Genomic DNA, 27,213 nt, shown 5'->3' on the forward strand with positions numbered 1-27,213 from the left:
AAACCAAAGAGAAAAAGAATTATATACCTGACTAGGCCAAAATAAAAGAGGCCTTCGCTGCCTACATAAAGGGCTTTCAGAATTCACTTCCATCCTTAGGAAAGGGGGCCAACACCAGGCTGTGTCCCTTAAGATGCCCTGTCTCATATGGGAAAAAAAATCAAGAGAAATCAAATAAAGGCCATAAAATACATCAGTTTCAACACTAAAATTTGATAGTATGCTTTAAATTGAAGATGAGTTAAGTCACATTTCCAAACCTCTGAAAGCACGGTTACTGGGAGGGAATGGTTTGCAACACACAAACGCAGCTCTGTAAAAGTGCCCAGGCTGGATGAAGGCTCAAACGTCAGTGCAAGGAGAAAGTCTGAACAAACTCTCTCCTGCCCTGCTGCTGTCCTCTTCCAAAACACACTGTTTATCTGTCAGTTTAGAACAAGGCCTAGGGAGGTGGGAGGCAGGCCTGGGAGGGTCACCTAGCATCCAAGCTCCTCATCCACACAACTGCACGAGGCTGAGCTGAGCAGTACACACAAACACAACTAATTCTCCCCAAAAAGAAGACGGAAGGCAGCACACTGCCATGCCAGGCACCCTGCAGATGAGAAGATTGAGGGGAGCCAGAGGTACCTTTAATCTTGCTTGCATGGTGGAGGGAGAGGAATAATGCCACTCACTTGAGTGTTGCACAATTCTTTCTAGCACTGAGTGGCAGAAAACAAAAATGATAGATGCTTCCTCAGATAAATGTTTCTGAAGAACTGAACATAAATTACGTTCAGGAAATAGCATTATGAATGCCTCAAGTGCTTCTGTTTTCAATAATCCCAGAGTAATTCTATAAACCCGGGAATCAGTCTCACCCAACTCCAGGATCACAGCCCAGGTGACGTGGGCACACATATCCTGAAGCTCCAATACTCAACTAAAGTGGGGCGAGTGAAAATGATCCTGGGTATAATTTACACGGACACAGGAAGGTGGCTGAGCCCCAAACCCCTAAACCAGGAAGACCAGTGTCCTTCAGGGGCCTCACCTCTGTCCTTTCGCAGCCTCTGGGAACCACCACTCTGCTCTCTACTGACACAAACGCCCCTCCCAAGGTACAACACCAGGAAGATCATCATTCAAAACTGAGGAACGTGGCAGAACAAAGCTGTCAGGAGATTTTAATCACCAACACCACTTGTTACATGACCCAAAGATGATTAAAATCCCAGGCCCTTCAAGACTGAATGCTATCTATACTTAAATGCATTTCATCACCATATTGGGGGGTTATTCCTTTGTTTTGCTGCAAATATATCCAACTGCTGTAAAAGGAAAAGGCAATTTGTTAACGAAGCTTCTTGGAGTGTCTCAACAGGCCTCGAGGTAGGATAAAAGGCAGGACTTCCTGGCAGAAACGCTCAGCTCTGAGGTCAGGTGGAGTTCTTGAGCACCAACCAAGGCAAAATAAGGTCGAAGACCACACCACACTTTCCTCAATCACATCTTCATTCCACCTTTCCTTCTATTTCTCACGACTTCACTGGGAGAAATTGTGCTAAAAGAAAATGGAAACACAGACATACATAGGAGACCCTACAGATGCTGAGAATGGGTGCAGCCATCACAGTCCGAATGTCCTTTCAGGGCCATCTGACCTGGCTGGGATCCAAGTATCCGAGGGCAGGATTGTATGTCAGACCCGTGAAGCCAAGATTACAGCCACTGAACGGCAGTTTTCCATCCCACGGAAACCGGCCTTGCTAGGGGCTTCCTCGGGGACCACCGACCTCAAGCCACCACCCGTCAACTACTTCAACTAACCTACATCATGGCAGAGGCCTCCCTAGGCAGACCAGCCCTGCCCAAGTCCTGCTTCATGGCAAACCCTCCAGACAAACGTCCTTGGCCTCTTCCGGGAGGCTGTGCTCGGAAGGTGCCCTCATTTACTTCTGTGGCTCTGAGACATTTAACTAGAGCCCAACACATTTCTTCCTGTTCACATAGTATTGAGTTAAAAGATTTTTATGAGTAAACTTTCACTGGGAAAAATACCATTTCAGGAGCCCCAGTGACCACAATGAAAATGTTTTTACCTTTCCTTACGTGACATCGGCAACGCCAGGTCCAGGAAACGTTCTGGATCTCAGATAATGGCAAATCCACTCATAGTAAGTCTTGGTCTTGTTTCACAAGCTATCAAATGCTGCCCAGAAGCAGGAAAAACCCCACAACGTGGCAGGGAGGGGCGACCAGCGTGAGTTCTAAGACCAGACCACCCGGGTCTGCTGACAGCGTGGTGAGGGGCAAACAGTGCAGGGTCTAAGGCCAGACCGCCCGAGTCCCGCTGACAGTGTGGCTTCAGGAGTTTCCTAAACCCTCTGCTCTCCAAGTTTCATGTCAGAATAATGCAGTGATAACCGTGTCCACCTCGTTTAAATATGTGTATATATACACACACATATATATATACTCCAAACCTACAGCCCTATAAAGGTCATTAATCCTCAGTTATCCTCAAGGCCTAGTTATCCTCAAGGCATTGAGCGATCAATAATGAGCCATCCCCCTGGCTGACCTGCCTCAGCCCCACCCTCCGGAAACCCCGCATCCACACCAGCCACACAGGATGAGGCCAGGGAAGGAGCAGGACTGTGTCTTGGGAACTTAAACTCTGGAAGCTGAGTTAAATCAGTGCCGCTCAAATCTTGTCACCAACTATCTTGTTAAATTGGGAGATTCCATCTCTGGGGATCTTGAAGGAACCTGAGGTTCTACATTGAGTGAGATGAGCACTCGTGCTGCAATGAGACGGCAGGGAAAGCAACCGAATCTGGGGTCGCAGCTGCCTGAGGCTTGGGTCCCACCGGGAAAGTGGCACCAGGGCCCTCAGGACTGTGGCGGAGTTCCCAGGAGGCAAGTCCCGGTGCAGAGACTCATGGACCCAAAGATTGCTCCAGGGCCAGGAGGGGCTGCTGCGCTGACAGCCACGAGGCAGGCAGCCTTCGAGCTCCTCCAGCTGCCATCCTGCAGGCAGGGAGGACAGAGCCCAGACCACCCTGGGGCTCCCCCCAGCCTGCCAGGCTGGTACTCTTACTCCAGCCACTGACAAGAGTCCCCATGTTGCAAGCTAGGTTGAAACAGTGCCTCAGGCCTCGGGGCACATGCACCCCCCTGCAGGGCTGGGATGGCTATTCCCACACATCCCCAACTCACAGCAAAACTTAAAAATGAAAGTTGGAAGATACAGCCAGGAAACCAATGCTCAAGAAGCAACTCCAGGGTGACTCTTCCTAGAGCTATTGCTATTGAACATCTTTAAAAACATTTCCAGGGTGACTTCCTAGAGCAATTGCTGTTGAAAATCTTTAAAATTCTTCATTTCAAAATTAGCTTTTATTACACTGTCTTCCCTATTCTACCAAGACTCTAGAAAACAAAACCATTACAATTTCCAATTCTATCTTATAGCAAGTTAGAAATACACGTTTCCTCAAAGGATTCTACATGTTTCCTTGGCAATATCCTTTCCACGCCCCGTACTACTGCCCACAACAGAGAAGGCTTTTCCAACTCAACCCAACCCAACCCAACCCAACCCAACCCAACCCAAGGGCCCTGAGACAGGCCCCTAACGAATTGTCTACAAACTCTTGAAACAGGCTTGCCCTGACAAATCATCTGCAAACTCCATCTTCCATTAAAAACAGTACTGAAAATGAACATATTACCACTTTTTAAAAATTACTGTAAAGTGGACAGTGTTCAGTTCTGTGAATTTCGGCACAATATTCCCATAATCATCATCACACAAGCAGAACAGTCCAACAGCCCCAAACCCACTCACGGGGCCTCATAAGCATACCCTCCCATTCTCAGCAACCACCCTTTCCGTGTCCTCCCATGACTCGGGTCTATCTTTTGCGAGCGTTGTGGCAAAACACTCGCAAAATCACAATTTCCTGGGCATCGTGCTTGGAGGTGCACCCAGGGTGTCCTGTGATCAACAGCCAGGCCTCGGGGCTGCTGGGTATTTATTATTCCACATATGGCTGTGGCACATTGTAACCTGTTTTGGACAACCATAGACAGCGCTATTAACATCTGGGCACAGTTTTTCTTAAGCATCAGATTCTGTTTCTCTAGGGTAAATACCCAGGATTGGGGTCACTGGGACCCACGTTTGTGTGAGTTCAGTTTTGTAAGAAACCGCCAAGCTGTCTGCACCATGCTGAACCCCAGCATCGCACAGGAGTCCCGACTGCCGGTCCTCACCAGCACCTGGGGCTGTTGGAAGACCTTAGTCAGGCGGCTCCAGCAGGGGTGTGAACAAATTCACTGCGGCTTCGGTGCACATCTCGGTGCAACCAGTCATGCTGAAGATCATTTCAGATGCTTTCGGGCCATGCTGAACCCCAGCATCGCACAGGAGTCCCGACTGCCGGTCCTCACCAGCACCTGGGGCTGTCGGAAGACCTTAGTCAGGCGGCTCCAGCAGGGGTGTGAACAAATTCACTGCGGCTTCGGTGCACATCTCGGTGCAACCAGTCATGCTGAAGGTCATTTCAGATGCTTTCGGGCCATCCTCCCGTCCTTCTCAGCGAAGCATCTGTTCAGGTCTCTTCCGCTTTTAAGTCAGGTGGTTTGTTCTCTGTCATGAGCCGTGGGAGTCCTGTGCATTCTGGATACGAGTCCTTTGCCGGCTGCATGGTTCGTAGACATCTTCTCCCCATCTATCGAAAATGTGTCTCTTCAATTCCCTAGGGGTGTCTTTTATATTAGAAGTTTAATTTTGATGAGTCTTACCTACTTGTTTTCTTCCTTGATTATGGATCATGGTATGGCTAAGAGCTCTCACCCTAGGTCTCCACAATTTCCCTTTCTTTTGTAGTTTGGTATTTTACATTCAGGCCTATGGTCCACCTTATTTTTCATACAGGAATTTCTCCCTGTTTTCACTCTTTTGCATACAGCTGTCCCATAATTCCAGCACCATTTGTTGAAAAGACTCAAATTCCACTGAACTGCTTTTGTGTCTTTGGATCTGTTCTGGACTCCACTCTGTCAGCTGACCCGTGTGTCCATCCTGAGCATAATTTATGACTTTAGTGGCTGTCTCTGTGAAAAAAAGTAACTCTGTCTGGAAGCAAAAACTACATTAGAAGTGCTCTAAATAAGATTCTTCCTGTTGTCAGGAGAGCAAAGCCACTGCCCTAAGCAGAGGTGAGGCCTCAACAGCTCCCAGGCACACCCTTAACACACAATGGGGAAGGGAATTCATTTCAAGGGCCACAACGTGAGACCAGCATAGCCATGAAAACTGCAATAATTTCACAACAGAATGAAATTCATAAAGAATTGCTGAGAAGCGTGTGATAAGTTACATAAATCACTGTTCCTTAAATTCTGACGGTTGACTAGAACAGAAATAGCTTCACGGTACAGTTCAAACAGAAAAAGCTAGGTAGGGGTGGTTTCCACACCACACAGGGCCTGCAGGAAAGGGACACTCTTCCTCTAAATGGGAGATCCCGGGAGTGATGTGATAAACCATGGTGAGAGGCAAGGAATTGTGCAAGCCGGACTCGCGGCCTTGGCCCCACCACGGAGCCTGTGTCCATGAACGACGAGGCTCAAATGTCAGGCTGGGGCAACCGAGGCAGTTATCAGGGGACAAGAAAACGAGCGCACGGTGGAGGCAAAGGTCTGATATCACGCGGCAACTTCGAGTCCAGTGGGACAAACTGACTCAAAATACAGGTTTCAAACATCACCACAGAGAGCTATTCCTCGGCTCTGGAAAGGCTAAGTGACTAATGCCCACACTGAGCATCTGCTCCCAGAGACGACCCTGGTGACCTAAGGGCCAGCTGCTCCGAACCCGCCCCGAACCTCAGTGAGGAACTTTGTTGGTATCTTACAGCACATTGACATGTTCCCTTAAAATCTGGTATTTCATCAACAATGCAGGCGCCAGCTTTGACTCATACACATTTCGATTAAACAAGATAATTTACACCCTGACCGTGCCAGGTAAGAGGTTTACTACAATCTTTAAACAGAGCCAGAGGCTACAGTCTGCTCCTACACAACACCATGTCTCTACAAGTTCGATGAGTTTTTACTTTCCATGTCTTCACTTGCCTAGTGCTAGAAAGCAGATTAAAAACAGAAGGAACCCAGAAACACTATTGAATGAGACTCAAATATCTTGCAGTCATCATCGAGATGAGATGTTTATTAAACAGAAATGTTCTCCCCTGTAGAAAGCAGCACATATCAACACGCACCGATAACTGTCGCCAGCATTCCAGATCATCTTCCCTTCCATGGCCACAGTGCAGGGCAATGGACCACGCACACCTGCAGACCCACGGAAAGCGGGGTGACACGGCCGATTCTTGTAGCGAGCAGGCCAGGGTGCACTCAAAGAGCATCTCTTTCCAGAGGTCTGCCATGGAAAGTTACACATTTATTCCACGAGTTAATGGCACTGCACCGAACATTTCTGTAAGAGTCTCTAAGCAAGTATTTCCTTCTGCCTACAATGGCCCGACACAAACTGAAAAAGCTCTTGGAACTGCCAAAGACTTCAGTATCCCCTTAACTATTGTCATGCACATCCATGTGAAGAGACCACCAAACAGGCTTTGTGAGCGCAACATGGCTGTTCATTTCACCAGGGTGCAGGCGGGCTGAGTCCAAAGAGTCAGCGAAAGGAGCTAAGTGTGGGGCCGTTTTATAGGATTTGGTTAGGTAAAGGAATATTAGTCAAAGGGGGCTTGTTCTCTGGCGGGCAGGAGTGGGGGTCACAAGGTGCTCAGTGGGGGAGCTTTTTGAGCCAGGATGATCCTGGAAAAGGAATTTCACACACACAAAAAATCATCGCTTAAGGCAAGGACTGGCCATTTTGACTTATTTCTGGTAGAATGTTATCAGTTAAGTCCAGGCAGGGCATTTGCACTTTTGTGATTCTTCAGTTACTTCAGGCCATCTGGGCGTATATACGTGCAAGTCACAGGGGACGCGATGGCTTGGCTTGGGCTCAGACGCCTGACAACTATAGTCTTTACTTTTAAGGTGTGGGGTAAGATCACATAATCCCCAACTAGGCTCCTGATGCTGTGTGTGGCATCCAGCAACAGCACGTTCCATTCCTGGATTACATTTGACTCAAGAGTCCACAGTGAGAACGATTTCTGGTGAATGAAACACCAGGCAGGAGGGTGATTCCGCTGGGCAGCTCTTCACACACAGCCCAGGAGCTGAGGGGAGAGGAACAGGCCCACGCGCGTCCACCGTGCTCACGCCCCCTTCGACTACCCCCCACTCCTAGAGGCCCGGACCCAAGGGAAATCTGACCTGAAAATGGGCAAACCCTCACTTTGGCAGAGAGACAGGGACTCGGGGCCACAACTTGACCTCAGAGCAACACAAGTGCAGACACAGCACTCCAGGACACCCTCCCCACCCAAATTCAAGGAGGAAAACCAACGCCCCGCCCCCTTGCGGAAACCCCCGGCTGCTGGAGCAGACGCCTGCCGGCGTGTGCAGCCTCTCCCGTCCCACGTTCCTGGCTCAACACCTGTGCCTCAGCCCTGGCACTGCTCGCCACACCCACAGGTGTGCCAGGAGGGGCAGGTCCTAAGGTCTCCACTGCACCAAAGTCTGCAAGGCAAAGGGGCCGCTCCCTCCAGCAGGAGTCCAGAAGCACACACTGCACCAGCGTCAAGGCGTGAGAATTCTCCCCTCGGTCTCCGAGTCTCCAGTCTGTTGCCCGCCACGGTTTTCTGCCAACGGCGAGGCCCAAGCTGGGCGGCACATTTGGTTCTCACCATTTCCCTTGTCAAATCAATACTGCAAACATATCCAATTCATCCTGTCACTAAAAATGAAATAATCCGCCATCTCCATCACAGATGATGCAATCAGGTTTTCATTACCGGGTTTTTGTTTTGTTTAGTTTTTTGGTTTTTTTCTATTTTGAGATGGAGTTTCTGCTCTGTCGCCCAGGGTGGAGTGCAGTGGTGCGATCTTGGCTCCCTGCAACCTCTGCCTCCCGGGTACAAGTGATTCTCCTGCCTCAGCCTCCCAAGTAGCTGGGATTACAGGTGCCTGCCACCATGCCCGGCTAATTTTCATCTTTTCAGTACAGACGGGGTTTCACCATGTTCACCAGTCTGGTCTCGAACTCCTAACCTCAGGGGATCCACCTGCCTCCTTCTCTCAAAGTGCTGGAATTACAGGCATAAGCCACCACTCCCGACCATTACTGGTGTAATTTCTAAGCCACTCTCTCACACCCACTCCCTTTTTTTTTTTTTTTTTTTTAAGAACCAGCTTTATGCCTATATTTTTTCCAAGAGAACCAGTTACCCCATTTCAAGTACAAATAAGACACGGTGTTTAAAAACCAAAAATGCCCATTTGCACAGAAGTCTCCAAATACCCAGTCGATTTAAGCCTTGAGAATAAGATCAAGCTGTTGGCTGAATACAACTTCCCTTTCCATCTGTCTGCCTGTGAGTTAGACACAAGGATGAAGCCACGAGCTAGGGACATAAAGGCAGGAACCAAGGTAGCGGATAAAAGCTGGAAGACCAACACAAATGCACCACACCCTGTACACCCTCCTCTCCTTCCTTTTCAGAATTTCCAGAGGATGAAACAGGGACCTTCTCAGACGTCCCACGATGCAGGCGGCCAGAGGGGAAGGCGGCGGCAGCCTGAATGAGGCGACCGGGAAATCACATTCCACAAACAGAAATTCTCCATGTGCTTTACATCCTCTGTCTCTGAAGAACTATGCCAGGCTAACAGTCGCTAGAAAACCGCATTCAAGTGTCATTTCCCATTTCAAGCAAAGAAAACAGTGGTGGGGCATGAGGGAAAAACATAGCCATGTGTTCTGGGCTATTAAATAAGGTTTTTTCTGTTATAAACGTATAATTTTACATTCTCAGATTTCTGTATAATTGATATGCTTCCTAATTAGCAGACATAGTAATAAAAAGTGAATTCCAAGTGTAAGATCGGAGGAACCGTTCACATGGCTTCAGGTTCTGCTACTGTGTTTCAACTTAAGAAAATGGTTCTGTGTGTTGGTAACAAGGCCTGAGAGTCTGTGTGAGAGTCTGTGTGGCTGTAATCAGGGTTCGTGTTGGCTCCCTAGCAGAGGATGTTACACTGTTACATTATCTTCTACAAAAAATCCTGAAAAAATGAAGGCTGAATAGACATACACACCCACCCAAAATAATCCAAATGTCCACCGATATGAAAAACAGATGAATTACGGCTTCCATCGTGGAATATTCTTCAGCAGTGAAAACAAACTATAGCCACAGGTGCCAACTAGGATAAAGACAACCTTTTAAACACGCTTAAAGTGAACTGACTAGGCAGAATTCCTTGATTACAGGCATCTGCTCCAAAAGGGTACTGTTATTAATCCTGTGATGTAGAATGATAGTTAGCAACCCTGTTTCGGGGCACATCTAGAAAAAAGCAAAATAATGACTACACAATTTTAAATTCTTTGTAAATTATAACTATTACTATGAAAATTCTAAAAATGTGAAAATCTTCCCAACTGTTATTGGACACGCTTCAAAATAAATACCCTGGCATTGCTTGCCACACCCACAGTTGTGCCAAAATAAATGAAAATATAGCCCAAGGTAGTAGAACTGAAACCTGAAGATGTACGAGCCGTCCCTGTCTCGCTATCTATACATCGGGTAGAAATTTAAGAGCAGGTAGTGACACTGCAATGCAAGGCTCAAACCAACTGGGTATTTGGAAACTTCTATGCAAAGTGGCATTTTCGGTTTTTAAACACGGTGTTATTTGTACTTCAAACAGGTAACTGTTTGGTTCCCTTGGAAAAAATATAGCCATAAACCTGGTTTTTTTAAAAAAATACGGGAGTGGGTATGAGAGAGAGTAGCTTAGAAATTTTAAAAGTATCAGCAGGGAGCAGTGGCTCATGCCTGTCATCCCAGCACTTTGAGAGGTAGGCCCAAGGGGCCTTTGAGGACACCGGTCTCCTCTGCTGCCTGCCTGCTGGACTGACCCCCCAGGACATTCACTGGGTTTCCACCCCTGTCTCATTCAACATCCCAAGGGTGGTCTTCATCCTCGTCTGGGGCTCAGCTCTGCCCCAATTTCCTAAATCTCTGCCTTCAGAGCCTGAAAACACCCACGCCCAGGGTCACCCTAAGTCCACGTTTACCCCAGAGAGTCCCAATTTTATGTTTTCCAGGCATCGCCTTAGTGATAATTTATCCTGTAAATTCCAACTTGCCTTCACACCTCACCCCTGCTGTCTCCCAGCAGAACCCACTCAGATGCACATGCCCCAGACCCACACCCAGGTCTGTACATGCTGCCCTGCTCTACCCATGTGGGGACCACCTCTCTTTCTTGAGGAATCAGCTGGCGATCATCTCCTTGTGGAGGGCTGCCCTGACTTCCAACTCTCTCCAGCAAAGGCAGAAGCCATCCTCGGTACTTCCCCAAAACTCAGGCCAAGTATGAAGATGGCGCAGATGCTAGCTGTGCCTGGGATGCCATGGGCAGGGTCCCCAGATGCTCTGCACATGGCCCGGGGCACCCCCTGAACACAGCAAGTGCTGAAGAAACAAAACTGACGTGCACTGACCTCTGATAGGGCCTCCTTCACCATCCACATCTGTCTCCCCTCTGGACAGTAAAATCCACAGGACACAGAGGGCTTGTCTCACTCATCTTCAAACTCCCAGGGTCACCCTGGTAGGTAAAGGGGACTCAAATGTCTTCTGAAGGAAGCGACTGGTTAGCTGCCAAGTTAAAGGGCCTCTGAAATTCAGAGCTCTGCATAGCAGTCCAGCACACTTTATTATGAATGACTCCAACCACAGCAGAAGTGGCCGTGGAACCAGTGCTAACCAATTCAGGGTTTGTTCACTGTTTCTCAGTTCATTATCACAACGCATTCTCACAGAGCAGCTGCGCACAGATCCTCAGACATCTACACAGAGTGGGACGATGGCGCCAAGTCACGTCAACGTCCTGTTGCAGACTGGGAGACAGCAGTCAGACACGGACCCAGGTAGAGCACAGACCTCGCGTTAAATCGGCTCCGTGTAAACAGCACTCCCTGCCAGGCCCTTTCCTATCTGCACAGCTTCTACAAATTCAACTCTCGCACCTGACACCTAAGAATACTGCACACCCCCATGTGAATCCCCTACTCACCTCCCAAAATGACCCGGCATGGCCGAGTACAAAAACTTTCAACATAAGGGAACTGGAGGGCATGTGGGGCTTTCTCGAGTCCCTGCTGCCTCCTGATGGGAGGGCCCAATGCTTCACACTCCTAGTGAAGGGCGGGTCTCTTCGGCCCCCAGGCTTTGACCTGGAGCTTAAATCAGCATTAACTAATTTCACCTTCCAGGACCAACTTCAAAGGCCTGCAAAGCCAGAGAAGGGAGAGGAGATGGAACACGCCCTCACCTCAGATCTGCTGCAAGCACACACTTCTCAGATGCGTCCCAAGGTGCACAGCGTGTCCGATGCCTGTTTCACATCCACCGACCTGCAGGTCTTCTATGTGGCATCAGCCTCCTGGGCACTGGGAACAAGAGGTATAATGGCAAGTCCCTTCTGCAGCAAAGCTGAGGCAAAGGGACCCAACACATTGGAACTGACCTTTTTCTGACAGTATCAAAACAGAAGGAAAATACTGTACAGTCAACTCCCCCTCACGCAGGTTTATTTACCTGTGACTCAGAGGCCATGACAGAGAACTTCAGGTTCTTACCGATTCCTATTTTCCCCATCCAGGAAGCCTTTGTTTTTAATATCGTACGAACTTGCCATTTTGTAGGCCAAAAACAGCAAATATTGGCAGTTTCCTACAGTTCAACTGAATAAAATATGATCATGGCCTTTTGTGAAACCATGAAGAAAAGGTGGATATCTCAATATGTGTTTCCAGACTGGCTTTGTTCCTGAAGCGGTAACTCTGTTCACTCAGGATATTAGACACTGAAGAATAAACATCAATATCCCACCAAGAAAACCAAAGGAATGAAATAATTTTGCATCCACCTTGGAACCTTTTTAGGACAAGGCAGGACACAAACTTCTAAAAAGCTGCAATTGTCCCTCTGTATACACAGGGACATGGATTCCAGAACACGCCCCGAGTTTACCCAAATCTACGTATCCACAGGACCCCACGGCCACCCTATGGAACCACATGTAGGAAACGTCGGCCCTCCACAAAGCCAGGTTTTTTCAGTAAGGGTTTGGTTGGAAAAAAAATTAACATAAGTGATCCTTCGAAGCTCAAAACCCATGTTGTTCAGGGTCAGCTGCATTTATTACTTGTGTCATATCTGAGGCCTGAAAGCCATCATTCTCGATACCTTAATGTGACGGTTAACAAACTAACTGTTCCGATTAGAAAGAGGAAAAAGCTTATTTTTAAGCTGACAATGAGAGTGGATGCGGCTACGGTGAACGGAGAACAGACCTAAGCAAGCACCAAGGCTGGGGTGACTGCCTGTGCTCAGACCCACCAGGGCCTGTTCTTCCATCTCCCTCTGCTGAAAGGGATAACCTCCTTCTCCCCCACGACTAAAGGGCCTTTTTAAAATATTCACACGAGAAGTGCTATGAAAAGCTGAAAGGTCACAGATAACATTTTTAAAAATAAACATTAACGTAAGCATTTAATTTTCGTATAAGGAGTAAGGAAAGGATCCAGTTTCAGCTTTCTACTTATGGCTAGCCAATTTTCCCAGCACCATTTATTAAATAGGGAATCCTTTCCCCATTTCTTGTTTCTCTCAGGTTTGTCAAAGATCAGATGGCTGTAGATGTGTGGTATTATTTCTGAGGACTCTGTTCTGTTCCATTGGTCTATATCTCTGTTTTGGTACCAGTACCATGCTGTTTTGGTTACTGTAGCCTTGTAGTAGAGTTTGAAGTCAGGTAGCGTGATGCCTCCAGCTTTGTTCTTTTGACTTAGGATTGTCTTGGAGATGCGGGCTCTTTTTTGGTTCCACATGAACTTTAAAGCAGTTTTTTCATACGAAAATTAATTCAAGATGGATTAGAGACTTAAATGTTAGACCTAGTACCATAAAAATCCTAGAGGAAAACCTAGGTAGTACCATTCAGGACATAGGCATGGGCAAAGATTTCATGTCTAAAACACCAAAAGCAACGGCAGCAAAAGCCAAAATTGACAAATGGGATCTCATTAAACTAAAGAGCTTCTGCACAGCAAAAGAAACTACCATCAGAGTGAACAGGCAACCTACAGAATGGGAGAAAATTTTTGCAATCTACTCATCTGACAAAGGGCTAATATCCAGAACCTACAAAGAACTCAAACAAATTTACAAGAAAAAAACAAACAACCCCATCAAAAAGTGGGCAAAGGATATGAACAGACATTTCTCAAAAGAAGACATTCATACAGCCAACAGACACATGAAAAAATGCTCATCATCACTGGCCATCAGAGAAATGCAAATCAAAACCACAATGAGATACCATCTCACACCAGTTAGAATGGCGATCATTAAAAAGTCAGGAAACAACAGGTGCTGGAGAGGATGTGGAGAAATAGGAACACTTTTATACTGTTGGTGGGATTGTAAACCAGTTCAACCATTATGGAAAACAGTATGGCGATTCCTCAAGGATCTAGAACTAGATGTACCATATGACCCAGCCATCCCATTACTGGGTATATACCCAAAGGATTATAAATTATGCTGCTATAAAGACACATGCACACGTATGTTTATTGCGGCACTATTCACAATAGCAAAGACTTGGAATCAACCCAAATGTCCATCAGTGACAGACTGGATTAAGAAAATGTGGCACATATACACCATGGAATACTATGCAGCCATCAAAAAGGATGAGTTTGTGTCCTTTGTAGGGACATGGATGCAGCTGGAAACCATCCTTCTTAGCAAACTATCACAAGAAGAGAAAACCAAACACCGCATGTTCTCACTCATAGGTGGGAACTGAACAATGAGATCACTTGGACTCGGGAAGGGGAACATCACACACCGGGGCCTATCATGGGGAGGGGGGAGGGGGGAGGGATTGCATTGGGAGTTATACCCGATGTAAATGACGAGTTGATGGGTGCTGACGAGTTGATGGGTGCAGCACACCAACAAGGCACAAGTATACATATGTAACAAACCTGCACGTTATGCACATGTACCTTAGAACTTAAAGTATAATAATAATAAATTAAAAAAAAAAAAAAACCGTAAGCATTTAACAAGCCCATTACGATTTAAAGGAAAAAAAAAAACGGTATTAAGTTCCTGGGTGCAGGGGCTCATGGCCGTAATCCCAGCACTTTGGGTGGCCGAGGTGGGCGCATCACCTGAGGTCAAGAGTTTAAGACCAGCCTGGCCAACATGGTGAAACCCCTTCTCTAACGAAAATACGAAAATTAGCCAGGCATGGTGGCGGAAGCCTGTAGCCCCAGTTACTTGGGAGGCTGAGGGAGGAGAATCACTTGAACCCGGGAGGGAGAGTTTGCAATGAGCCAAGATCGTGCCATTGCACGTCAGCCTGGGCGTTGAGTGTGAAACTCCATCCCAAAAAGAAAAAAAAATATAAAGTTTTCCTTCCAATGAACCTATCATTCAGCCACCGAGGTATCCTATAGCTACTTATTCAGCCATGAGATACACCACAGGCGATATAGGCGAACAGGACACAGTTCTTCCCTGAAAGAAGGCTGCACCCTCAACAGAAGGGAGGCACATACTCCGAATGGAATCGGCATAGGAAACAGATGCTGCTGCAGGTTGAACTGGCTGCACAGAGCACCCACTCAGGTGTCTGAGAAACAAGGAGCCGCTGGTGCCATCACCTTCCATACCTGAGCTGGGACAGTGGGGAGCCTCTCATCACCAGGGACAAAGAGCCCCAGAACCACACAACGAGCTTACAAACTCACCAAGGCGATGACTGAGCAATGTGTGTGGAGTGATGCGAACACGCAGATGTCAGGGCCACGCGCGGCATTGGTTTTGTGCATCAACCTGAGCATGCCCGGGGTGCCCAGATGGCTGGTTCTGCATTATTTCTGTGTGAGATGCATGTTTGTCTCTGGACTGAGTGGAGACCCATCCTCGCCGGTGTGGGGGGCACCACCCTATCCCCCCAGGGCCCGAGTAAAACAGCAAGGCGGGGAAAACTGGGTTCACTCCACCTCTCTGGCTGATGGGCCAGTGACATCTGTCTTCTGCAGCCCGTGCTCCTGGGTCTCAGCTCCTCAGACCCTGGTCGGATCTGCAACCTCCGCTTCTCAAGTCTTCAAGCCACACCCTCTCAGGACTATAGCTTGCAGGCTGTGGGTCCTGGGGCTTCTTGGACTCTGTAGCCCCTGCAGCAGGCCTCGCCCTGGAGACACACGCACACCTGGCTGGCTGTCTCTCTGGAAGCCCTGACTAAAAGTCGCCCCTAAAAGTGGTCTTCAGGGTTTCTTTCTAGCCCTAAGATCCCAGCGCCCCTCCTACAATTCTAGGCGGAAAGGTGAACGGAGACCAATGGACAGAGGTGTGTGCGAGGACACGCCAGGCAGCAGCACTGGGCAGGAGGGCACTAACGCTCACTAAGCAAAGAATCAAGGCTGCTTGCCACAAAAATGAGAGCAGTAGAGATTTCTTCAAACAGAAATGAGTTTGTTTCATGATTTGCTCTTAATACATAAGAAAGCATAAAAGTAGGCCTATTAACAATTACGTAAGTCTTTACAGGCCCTTGAACTACTTCTGTCCCTTTGTGTTTTTATAGAAAATAAGCCTGAGGTTAAAGAGAATAACGTCACTGGCCACAGCTGGGGCCACGCGAGGACACAGCTTATACCCCTGAGGTCCCTGGGTGCCCCATATCCTTCCCTTGCTATTTATGGAAATATGGGAGAAACCAGGAGGTCTGAGCGTGGACATGGCCGTGCTCCCAGGGGCCGAGGAAAGCACCCATCTGTCCAGTCTTCCCTCCACCCCGCGGTTTCCTCTTACTCAGACTCTTGGGCTGACGTGGCTCATGCACTCAGCAGCGCCATCATTAAACGTTTAGCTTTGCATCACGAGGGCCTCCTCTGGCCTCCTCTGACCACTCCTCAACCTGCAGTCAGCACTAGTCTGCAGGACACGCGTGGACAAAGTTGATGGATCACGGCCCCCAACGAGGAAGGTGCCAGGCAAGGAGTCGGAGAGCCGGGGATGGAGCAGCCCTCACCCAGGGAGGCGAAGGCCAACAGCGGCCACCACCGAGGGCCTCCCTTCCCACCCTGAGGGCAGCTCACCCAGGGAAGCGAAGGCCGACACCGGCCACCACTGATGGCCTCGAGGGCTCTCCCCACCCAGAAGGCAGCTGCGATCACATTTCCCATAGCACCAAGAGACCCCTGTATTGAGCACAAACCTTTCCAACCTTCGAATCAATAAGGAATCACAACACAGACATTCCCTCAATCCAAATGGCCAGCCCACAAAACAGACACGCAATTATACACATTTCTTGTGGGAAAATCAGTCAGTCCCTGGGGCCTCGCGCCAGGGGTGGGGGAGCATCATGGGGAGACGCCCCAGCCCCAGCCTGGTTCCTCCCTCTACAGCTCCTTTTCCCTCCTCTTCCCCCCACCCCTTCCCACCCCCTCCTAGCCTCAGAGGCTCCTTCCTCAAATTCTTTCCCCTTGATGAAGTCATTCATGCCCAAAATACAAGGCAAAGTCATGGGGGCTCAAGAGAAAATCCATACCGTGGCTCGCGTTTTAGATTCTCTTAAGTTTGAGAATAACCAAGCAAGAATCTTTGGCATGTGAATGTGGTCTGAAGGCATCTGAGCACAATGCCCGGCACTGGCCCGGAGTGGATCATGGGTGTCTCGGACATCTTCGCAACTCTACACCAATTATTTTGAAACACACCAGCAGAATAGAACCATGTGAATAGCTGCTTCTTAGTTAAAAGTAGGAAGAGACTCCAAAAGCTGCCCTCAAGGAACATCCTTCCCACCAGGAGTTTTCTGCATCGGGCCCTTCAGGCACAGGCAAGGCCCCCGGGCCCAACTCCCTCATCCCTGCGTCACAAAGCAGCAAAGACGGTGGGGAATAAAGCAAATGAAGGAGTCAGTCCCGCCCAAAACGGGCTCCAGAAGCCACAGCCACTCTCCCAGTGTGGGAGCCAAGTTCAGAGACCTGGAAACACCAGCGTTCCCAGGGAGGAGGGCAGAACAATGCCATTTCCCTCTAGTTTAGGGAGACACCACCCCACGTCCTCTAGCCTTGATAGAAGAGAGACTTCACATAAATGATTTCAATGACTCCACCACACACAGAAAGTGGGCTAGGGGCTAACACACCCATATAAATGCCTGGCAAAAACACATTAAATGAATACACAGATAAGCAAGGTTCTCCTGTTATCCACCAAATATTCAGAAACAAATCCAGTAAGCAATCTCTTTGCAATCAAAAGACCAATTCAGAGGTGCAGATTAAAAATAAACATACAACTGAACCCTTAATACACCAAGAACCAATTTCCACGGAAGTGTTATCACATCACCACCTCCCAGCTGAAGGAAGCAGCACTGGCCACTGACCAGCTGTCCACTCATGGGTCAGTGAACGAAAGACAGTGCTGTCCAGGACAACGATGAGATGTTAACCTGAAAAGGGCAAAATTGCAGAGGCTGGAGGGACCTCCCAGGTAACCTGGCCCCCTCAGTGGACAGAGGACCCCCGTGGGGCCACAGAGCCCAGAGCTCCAGTGTGTTCGGGGAAAGCACTCAACTGCAAACCTGATGACGTCCGAATGCCTTCTGCCCTTCTGCGTCTCTGCCCCACTAACAGGGAATCCGTGAATGCTAAGGAAATGTAACTCATTTTACAATATATGTAGATTTTTAGCAAATTAAAGATAAACAGTGACAAACTTTGAGAATTAACCAAAATATAGTTCAGTGAATGCCCAAACTCATAGCTAGTCTCCAAGAGGTGATAAGCTGTGTGTGGTGGTTAACGCCTGTAAATCCCAGCAGTTGGGGAGGCTGAGGCAGGAGAATCACTTGAGCCTAGAAGGTTGGGGTTGCAGAGAGCTGTCATTGTACTACTGCACCCAGCCTGAGAAACCGAGTGAGACTGTCAAAAACAAACAAACAAAAACAAATTAAAGGAGTTCAAATGAACTCGCCCATACCCTTTAAATTTTCATTTGGGTACATGGGATGATCTAGTTCCTTTTTCCCTTGCAATACATGAATAATCTAATAATTAAATATAATCTAACAATTATATGGGAAAATTTAATTATTTTCCCATTTCATTATTCCCTATCTCAGGGAAAAAGTTAAAAGTATTCCCTATTTCAGGGAAAAAGCTAAAAATCATTTTAAACCTTCCTTCCACAAAACAGTATACTCAGTCATCTCTATCTGCTTTATCATGTGGAATTCAGCTTCACATGCTTACAATGCAGTTTTTGTTAAACAGCGTTTCTGTAGACAGGCAAGAGAAAGAAACACTTGGTCTATGTAGAAGCAGCAGAAGACACGTTTTAACAGAAAAGGGAGAAGATACCACCGTGTGAATCTGGAAATTCTGTCCTCATCTTGTCCACACACACAGAAAACACCCAAGCACGTGCCTAGTGTCCAACAAGAGCACAGAAAGGATAGGGATCCCTCCAGTTGTTTAATGACCAGCCCCACTTGTCACCGCCACATAACAAAATCCGCACGGCAACTTCAGCACGTTTCTTTCACGATTCCACGGAAATCAGGCTGAAGAACATACAGATGTTTTGCCCACATTTAAAAATCCAAGTGTGGGACTCAGAAATAAAACAAATTATGGGTTCACTTCACTTTTCCAAATTTTTACTTGGAGAAATCTATAAAGATCTTGTCAGTTACATCCTTAAGGTTTTCAATAATTTTTCAATGCAAAGATCGGGCAAGACTTGTAAAGAGGTACACACATACGGCCCAGCGCGGTGGCTCACACCTATGATCCCAGCACTTTGGGAGGCCGAAGTGGACAGATCAAGAGATCAGGAAACCGAGACCATCCTGGCTAACACGGTGAAACCCCGTCTCTACTAAAAATACAAACAATTAGCCAGGCGTGGTGGCGGGTGCCTGTAGTCCCAGCTACTTGGGAGGCTGAGGCTGGAGAATTGCATGAACCCGGGAGGCAGAGCTTGCAGTGAGCTGAGATTGCACCACCGCACTCCAGCCTGGGTGACAGAGGGAAACTGTCTCAAAAAAAACAAAGGAGGTACACACATTCATGCCACATTCTTCTCTCAAAGAGACAGGCCCTTTCTTAAGATTCCAGAAGTAAATGTGGTTGTCACCCTGCTTTTGAGAGGATGGGCTGTGTTTTTTTTTTCTTTTTTTTTCTTGAGACAGAGTCTCACTCTGTCGCCCAGGCTGGAGTGCAGTGGCCGGATCTCAGCTCACTGCAAGCTCCGCCTCCCGGGCTTACGCCATTCTCCTGCCTCAGCCTCCCGAGTAGCTGGGACTACAGGCGCCCGCCACCTCGCCCGGCTAAACAGACTTTCCTCCATGCACCAAGGATGCACCATGGGGGCAGTGCTGCCCCCGCCTCCCCAGTCTCTGCTCAGGGTGGGGCAAGGGGAGCTCCGTTGTCTCCCGTATACACCGTCAACAGGCCAGGTGCTCAGAAGGAGGCTTCCAGGACTCGCTGTAGGCATTCGTCAGCAGGGCAGGCAGTGCCTCGTGCTGGTGGGCATCCAGCAGTAAGGGAGTCTTGCACTTCACTCCCTGGGCCCAGCCCCTGAAAGAGGGGAAAGAGACACCTGTATCGTAACTCATGTGTATTTATAGACACACAGAGACTCTGCAGTGCAAGGTGCAGAACTAGAAGGAATCATGGAAATAAGAGGGAAGACATTTGGTGACGACTGGCAGAGCCACCTCAAGCCTCAGCACTTCCTGCCGGAGCCCTCACTGACCAGACTCCTCCAGGGTCACTGCCACTGCCTTGCCCAGCTCATGACAGGGCAGACAGTGACAGAGCCTCAGAACAACCTCCCACTCTTTCCTCACCAGCCCAGGGTACGAGCTGTTCATGAGTGTCCCAAAGCCTGAATGCGGGGACACAGAGGTGACTGAGCAGAAAGGGGGACAGCCACAATGGCCGCGGGTGTGCAGACATTGCGGGGCACCCCAGCAGCCCTTTCCGTCTTAAAGAGGACGGCCACGGGTGTGCGGATGCTCCCGCGTGACCCAGCCGTCCTTTCCATCTTATAGGGGAATGGCCACGGGTGTGCAGATATTCCCAGGTGCTCCAGAGACCTTTTCACCTTAAGGAGATTTTCACAGTCTCATGTCAGTCTCCAAACTATTCAGTGAGGTTGGAGGAGTATCACTGTGGACCAACACTGATTGGCACCAAGTAAGGGCAATTTTATAACCATGTCTCAACCATGAAACAATCAGGTCTTTGGCCATCTGGTCTAAGCTTTTTCTGTAACAAAGTTGGATAATTAAGTTGAACTTTGGTTTTCCAAAGCTTGTTACAGAAACCACATCTTCCTAGGTGTGGCTCTGTGGTGTCACGAGGGCTCTGGCGTGCTCTGAAATGAATTTGCCACTTCAGCCTACACTCTACTCCCTTGTTTGGTTAAAGAAACCCAAAAAGCAGAATTTGTTTTGGCCAATCGCGTGCTGACCCAACTGCAGAGGTTTTAATTAGAGTACTTTCATTGCATCATAGAAAGCAAAGTCATATAGATCAACTCATTATTACCACTCCAAAGGTTTAGTAAATCTCCAGATAATCAGGCAAACATTTTAAGAAGCTACATTAAGGTTTACAATACTCAAAATTTAAAACTACATCCATGCTTCAAAAAACCACCATTCCCATTTTAGATGGCCAAATGCATATGAGAAAGAAAGAAACGTGCTGAGCGCATTTTTTGGGTAATCTTATGGAGAAACTGCCACTTTAAAAATGGCTCTAGTCCCTGGCTCCAGATGGGTGTGGTGGGTTGCCTCACTCAATTTCAACTCCACCTGAAGCTGGGACACTAGAAATCCATTCCCACACTCCAGGGCACCAGAATTCCCACTTCTGGAAACAGCCAGGAATGCAGACCTGTAGCAGAGAATTCTTTCCTGCCCACCCTAACTGTCCTCTGTGGAAGGCGACAGTCAAAGACAAGTCCATCCCCCTAGGCGCAAATGCACCACGAAGAACCATTTCAAGGTGGGAAGTGATTGATCAGTGGGAACAGGCAGTTTAGCTAATCACTTATAAGGCAGAGAAGGGGGGTTTGAAGGCCTGTACCTGGTCTTGTCCTCGGTAAATGGTCATCCCACCAGTCAGCCTAAGCCACATGGGAACGGGCTTCTTGAAGTAAAAGTGGGGGCGCAGTTGTGGGGAAGGGGAATGTCTTAACCATCACTGTTTTGAAGGATCACAGGGCTCAGGCAATGTTCAGTATTATCACACACCAAGGTTTTTACAGTCTGAAGAAAACTACAGTCCTAAGGTGTCAGTTCTCAAAGTCCTTAAGTTCCTCCTGCTAAGATTCCCAGAGGGTCTCCACTTCTTGCACCGAACCCCAACTTGCACAGGCACCTGCGTCCTTCTCCTGCAGCAAATGCAGATAAGAAGCTGTGGCTCTGCTGCAGTAATGATGCCATGCAGCCCTAACACCCCAGCAGAGCAATGGCTCTGGCCTGAATGTCCCCAAAACCTCATGCTGAAACCATCTCCGAAGGGATACATTAAGAGGTGTGGCCTTTGGGAGGTCCTGCTCTCAGGACCAGGGTTGGTGTCCTTCTTGGGAGGCCTGGAGGAGCCCTCCTGCTCCTCCACCACGTGAGTTCTGACGAGATGACCGCTGCCACGCAAGACCCGGCGAGATGCTGCCGTCTGTGAGCCACAGGCCCTGGGGCACCAGATGTGCAGGTGCCTTGACCTTGGACTGCCTTGACCTTGGACTTTCCAGCTTCCAGAGCTGTGAGCAATAAATGTCTCTTTACAAATCACCCAATCGACAGCAGCCGGACAGAGACAGTAATGTCACAACATGAGTCACTTTCTCAGTGGGCCAGAGGACTCCCCATGAGCCACCACTGTAAAGCAAGAACTCCCTGGAGGATGGAAAGGGGTTCACAAGGAATTCTACCCAGCACCAGGGTGTCTGTCCTTTCTTGCAGGAAGACAGCTGAGCCATGGCAGGAAACTACAGGGTGGGTGGGGCTGGACAGTAATGTGTCACCTGCTCATCTAAGCCTCAGTCTCCTGCCTCTCATCACGACAGTGGGGGTAACACCCCCCTCACCTGAGCTGTTGGGGGAGGTAAGAGTGCTGGGTGATTAACAATTGTTAGTTCCACGGAAATAAGGCAAAGAATCTGCCCCATGTCTTATAAAACCAAATCAGCCCAGGAATTCCACATCACTACTAATTTGCATGGGAAAATACCAGATTCTCCTAAGTTCTGGCATGTCATTTGTATTAATAAAGTTTGCAGAGTTTTCACATACTAAGTATATAAAACAGGAAAATAAATCATGCAATTTGGAGGCTGAAGCAGGAGACTCACTTGAGCACAGGCGGCGGAGTTTGCAGTGAGCCGAGGCCTCGCCACTGTACTCCAGTCTGGGTGATAGAACGAGACTCCATCTCAAAAAATAAAAAAAAAAAAAAGATTTTGCTTCTTCATACTAGTAAAGTGGGCAGACTCTACATGCCAACTCTTATTCAAAGGTCGCCTAACACTGACTCAGGAACTCTGGCCCTGATGTGCTTGGAGTTTTAATCCTAACAGTGTTAAAGACCACTCCCCCAGGAGCTCTGAACAAGTACTCCAGGTATACGCTGAACAAGACCACACACTCTGACCGAAATCTAACTTCCCAGACCCAAACTACAGAACCACAGAAGACACTGCTTCTGTCCAACTTTTTGTTCTGCCATCGTTTGTGTCCATTATTTCCTACAAACCATCTCATTAGAATTTAGGGCACACAAAAGGCCAATACAACAGGGTTACTTTTCAAAGGTTTGGAGGTGAAGAACAGATACAATGCAGTAGCTTCCTATTGCTGCTGCAACAAATTACCACAAATGCAAACCTCCTCTCAGCCCTGGGAGTCAGGAGTCCCAGGGCTGAAGTCAAGGGCTCAGTAGCTTGTATTCCTGCCTGGAGTCTCCCAATTCATAGAAGCCACCATGCAGCTTGGCTCACAGCCCCACACCCCTCCTACCACTGCCCCGGCCTCAGTCCTGCACCCCTCCGGACCCTGCCCCTGCCCCACACTTGCCCTCACCCCCACAGCCCTCTGGCCTCTATCTCGTCCTCAGGTCTCCTCCTCTGAGGCAGACCCTCGTACTGCCTTCTCAAAAGGCACATGTGAAGACACTGGACCCGCCTGGACAACCCAGGGTCCTCCGCCATCTCACTGTCCGTTACACTCACATCTGCAAAGCCTCTTTTGCCATGGAAACTTCATTATACTAACAATCATTTAACAAGTCCATTATAATGATGTGAAAATTGGCATTGTTTTCCTCCTAATGAACAGATCAGTCACCCATGTAACCTATAAATATTTGACTATTAAATATACAATACTGTAGGAGACAGAGATGAGGAAGACGGTTCCTCCCTGAAAGACGACTGGACCCTAGACGGAGGGATAAACATTCTGAACAGAATCAACATAACTCAACATTTGAGTCGGAGAGGTCAAGCAATAAGACGTTCAAAAAAGCAACCAGAAAGTATGTACTGTGCCTGTAGTTCACATCTGCGCCTGGCGTCATGAGCACGAGCATGCGGACACGCACACAGGGCCCAAGTGTAAGACCAAATATAAGGAGCTTTCCACTGTAGTATTTAACTAGATCTTATTACAAAATAGCCTCCTGATTTTTATCCAAAAAGTTCTCTGTAATTAAGGAAATTAATTTTCCCCTAAAAGGCATTTCTCTAGCTATCATTCCATATAAACTAAATGGGCATATTAAAGAAAAAAGACAAATGTTTGACTTCGGGGGTTTGCCTACGACTTGAATAAGCATGATTTTCTTCTGGCCAAGCAGGGAGCAGCTGGACCAGACTGGAGGGAAGGAAGAACAAATTTCCACTCTGACCTCAGTTGGGCACCAGAGTCTTCCCTGTCAGAATGTGGGTGTGGTGCTTCCCACACACCAGCCTCTGACGAAACTCAGCCCAAGGGTGTGGGAAAAGGCTGTCTACTTCTGAAAAATCTACAAAGTGCAGACACATCAAAAGCTTCAGAAGACTGTAAAGGGCCAAGGAGACCACTGCACCCTTGGAGTTTACAGAAAATGGTCAGCCTCACACGTGCCTGAGGTCCAGGGTCAGCTCCCGGCTGCCGCGACGCCGTGAACGCAGCCCTGGCTTCCCCTCTGATGCAGAGAGCTGGTCACTCTGCCGGCAGCACTCAGAGCTCAGAACATTCTAGAGGAAAGCAACGTGTCCCTTTTAAAATGGGGAACCGGGGCAGCACAACTGAAGCTCTACGACTGTCTCAACTACTGGGTTTCGGGGTAGCATTAGGAAATCGTGAGAATCCAAATCTCAATTTCATACAGATTCCAGATTCACTGCAGGTTCCAGAATTTCCTGAGACATTCTTCCAATTTATCACTCAGGATTCCCTTGCCAAAGCTAATAAAGTCTACATTCCTTACGGAAAACCCACCATAAGCACCACCACAAATAAGATCAACTGACTGACGCCCGCCCTTCGCACCAAACATAGAAACTGTTACTCACACAAGACTGTGCTGGAGGCAGCTCTCAGCTGAAGCCGAATCCGTGAGACTTCATTATCCCCCATTTTGGATCGAGTGTGAAGACTGTCAGCAAACCAGGGCCCCAGTGTAAAGCAGAGAACAGATCCTCTGATGCCTGCCTGAACATTTCCTTCCCACCTCTGTCTTGGATATTGAACACCCTCAGAGCTCCTGAGTCACCCACATTTGCAGGTCATTTATCCAGCCACCAGGATAACACAATTATGCGATAAAAATGCCTTCTCAGGGCTTTGTCGTACTCAACAAAGAAGCTCAGAAGGCTAGGTAAGCGCAAGAAAGGGGGAAGCGTCCTCCAAACAGACAAAAACCAAGGAAAACCGTGCAGAGACTCGAGAGAGAGAGAGCAGAAACACAGCCCGCTGTAGCCTTTCAGGTCCTGCTGGCCGCAGCCCTGCGTTAGGTGGCACCATTTCCACAGATGCATCCTGCTGGGCCCACTTGAAAGGTCCCGCTTGCGAGACACTCACCCCCACTTCCAGCTCCTGCAAGACCCGCTGCAGCCCCACTCCATCCCGGGGGCCGACTGTGCAAGTCTTCCCGGCGAGACCCCTCAGAGCCTACTCAGTGTCTGAGACTGGGAAGCACCAAGGATCCAGAAAGGCACAATCCCGTTCTCCTCGTGCTGCTTTCTGGGTTCCAAGTTGTCTAACGAGTCCTGCATAAACCCCGGGCTGGGGAGCCAGCCAGGGCCCAGCAGCACCCAGCTCATGCGCTCCACTCACCCCACAGAGGACCACGGAGGCCCCAGAACGCTCTGTCCGCGGGGCAAGACACCAGAAACAGCCACAGTTCAGGGTTCTGACACCCGCCCCGCTGCCGTCATTACCTCCTGGGATCTGAATTCTCATTGGTTGCAAAGGTGATCCCACAGCTCCGCTGCCTTAATTACCTGCTGGGATCTGAAATTGTATTGGTTGGAAAGGGGATCTCATTGCTCAAGCACTCCCTGCTGCCTCCTTGCAAACAACATAAAAAATCCAAAACCCCTCGTAAAGAACGTTTACTATAACCTCAAAACAAGACACATCCCGAGACCAAGGAAGATACACACGCACATCTGACACCCGGTGGACGTCAGTGACCGACGCCACGGCTTCCGTGTGGCGTGTGAAGCAGGAGGCCTGTCACGGTGACTCAGGCTGGGGTCTGAATGGGGGTCTTCCAAGCAACTAGGCAACCAGGACGCACACCCCAAAACCCAAGTCCCCGCACTCATGTACCTGGCAGAAATGCTGCGTGGCCATCGACACCAGTTGTGAACCAAGACCGATCTGTGTCCTGTGGCCCTCACAACGTCCGTACATGCCTGGGCCCAGCAGAGGCCCGCACGGCACCCTGCTCGCCTCCAGTGGGGCTCTCTCCTGCCAAAGGGGATGGCCCTGAAGTCCGTTGAGATTTCCAAAGCTCTACAAAGTCGTGCTTCCTCCTGCTTGTTCAGAAGGCCTAAAGCCCTGAAGACACCAGTGAGAATTGACCTAGCCTCTTAAGGCAGCTCAAATACCTAAACACAGGAACGCTGGACCTCTCTGCCCTCGAGAGCAGCCGATAACACACTGGGCTAAGCAGAAGGTACAGATGTCACATTCAGAAGCCAGTGGCGCTCAAGATTGCATTCCAGGAGCCGCCCATGTGAGTCCCTCCAAGGCTTCCAAGTCCCACTTGATTGTTTTCATCGTATCTCTATAACATCAGAGACACTATATCTCACGGTATCTATGAGATCGTCTCCACTTTTATGAGCACATATGCTCCCTGACTTACCATGGGATGAAACTGTTCCAATAAACCCAGCGTAAGCTGAAAATATCCTAAATAGAAAGTGCATTTGACATCATAGTTTCAACTTACAACGGGTTCATCCAGAGGCAGCCCATCTTGGGCCAAACAATGCACTGAGTGTGACTAGTTCACACCATCACAAGGTTGAAAAAAAAAATCAGATATGTAACAATTGGGAGCCAGGGACCCTCTGTATTGGGGCTCCTGTCTTCAGAGACAACAGAAACCTCTTCTTAGACAAGAATCACAATTTATAATCCTCAAAATGTTAAACTTAGTTTAACAATCTAGACGTTCAAACAAAGCCAAAGTAGGCCCACAAGGCCGTTTGTGCCCTTCACTAAGACGCACGACTCTGTAATAACCCTCACCACAGCCCCTCAGGGTGGGTCCCAGAGGCAGTTGAGGCTTGTGGCTACGGACACTAACGAAACCAAAATCAGAGTACGCAGGTGCAGTCAAGTCATATGACTTCTCCACTAGCATATGCACAAATGTTCATCAGCAAATCTCATCTTCGCTTTACCTCCCTCCCATGACCTAAAAAGGAGTTCACCACACACACCCATACACAC

General features: G+C 48.5%; 1 protein-coding gene across 6 annotated transcripts in view; it reads right to left on the bottom strand.

The window, feature by feature from the left end:
* Positions 1-27,213, bottom strand: part of LOC139361627 (disco-interacting protein 2 homolog C-like) — a 182,558-nt gene that overhangs the window by 134,800 nt on the left and 20,545 nt on the right. For 2 of the 6 annotated variants that reach the window (XM_071090286.1, XM_071090276.1), the window contains exon 2: positions 11,485-11,602. The exons of 2 other annotated variants lie outside the window; for them this stretch is intronic. The gene's annotated coding sequence lies outside the window, so the exon portion shown is untranslated. Of the gene's footprint in view, positions 1-10,651; positions 10,978-11,484; positions 11,603-27,213 lie in introns of those variants that run through there. 2 more of the 6 variants (XM_071090277.1, XM_071090274.1) reach the window with 2 other exon arrangements.

The sequence above is a fragment of the Macaca nemestrina genome, unplaced genomic scaffold, assembly GCF_043159975.1.
Source record: "Macaca nemestrina isolate mMacNem1 unplaced genomic scaffold, mMacNem.hap1 Scaffold_76, whole genome shotgun sequence".
Lineage (NCBI taxonomy): Eukaryota > Metazoa > Chordata > Mammalia > Primates > Cercopithecidae > Macaca > Macaca nemestrina.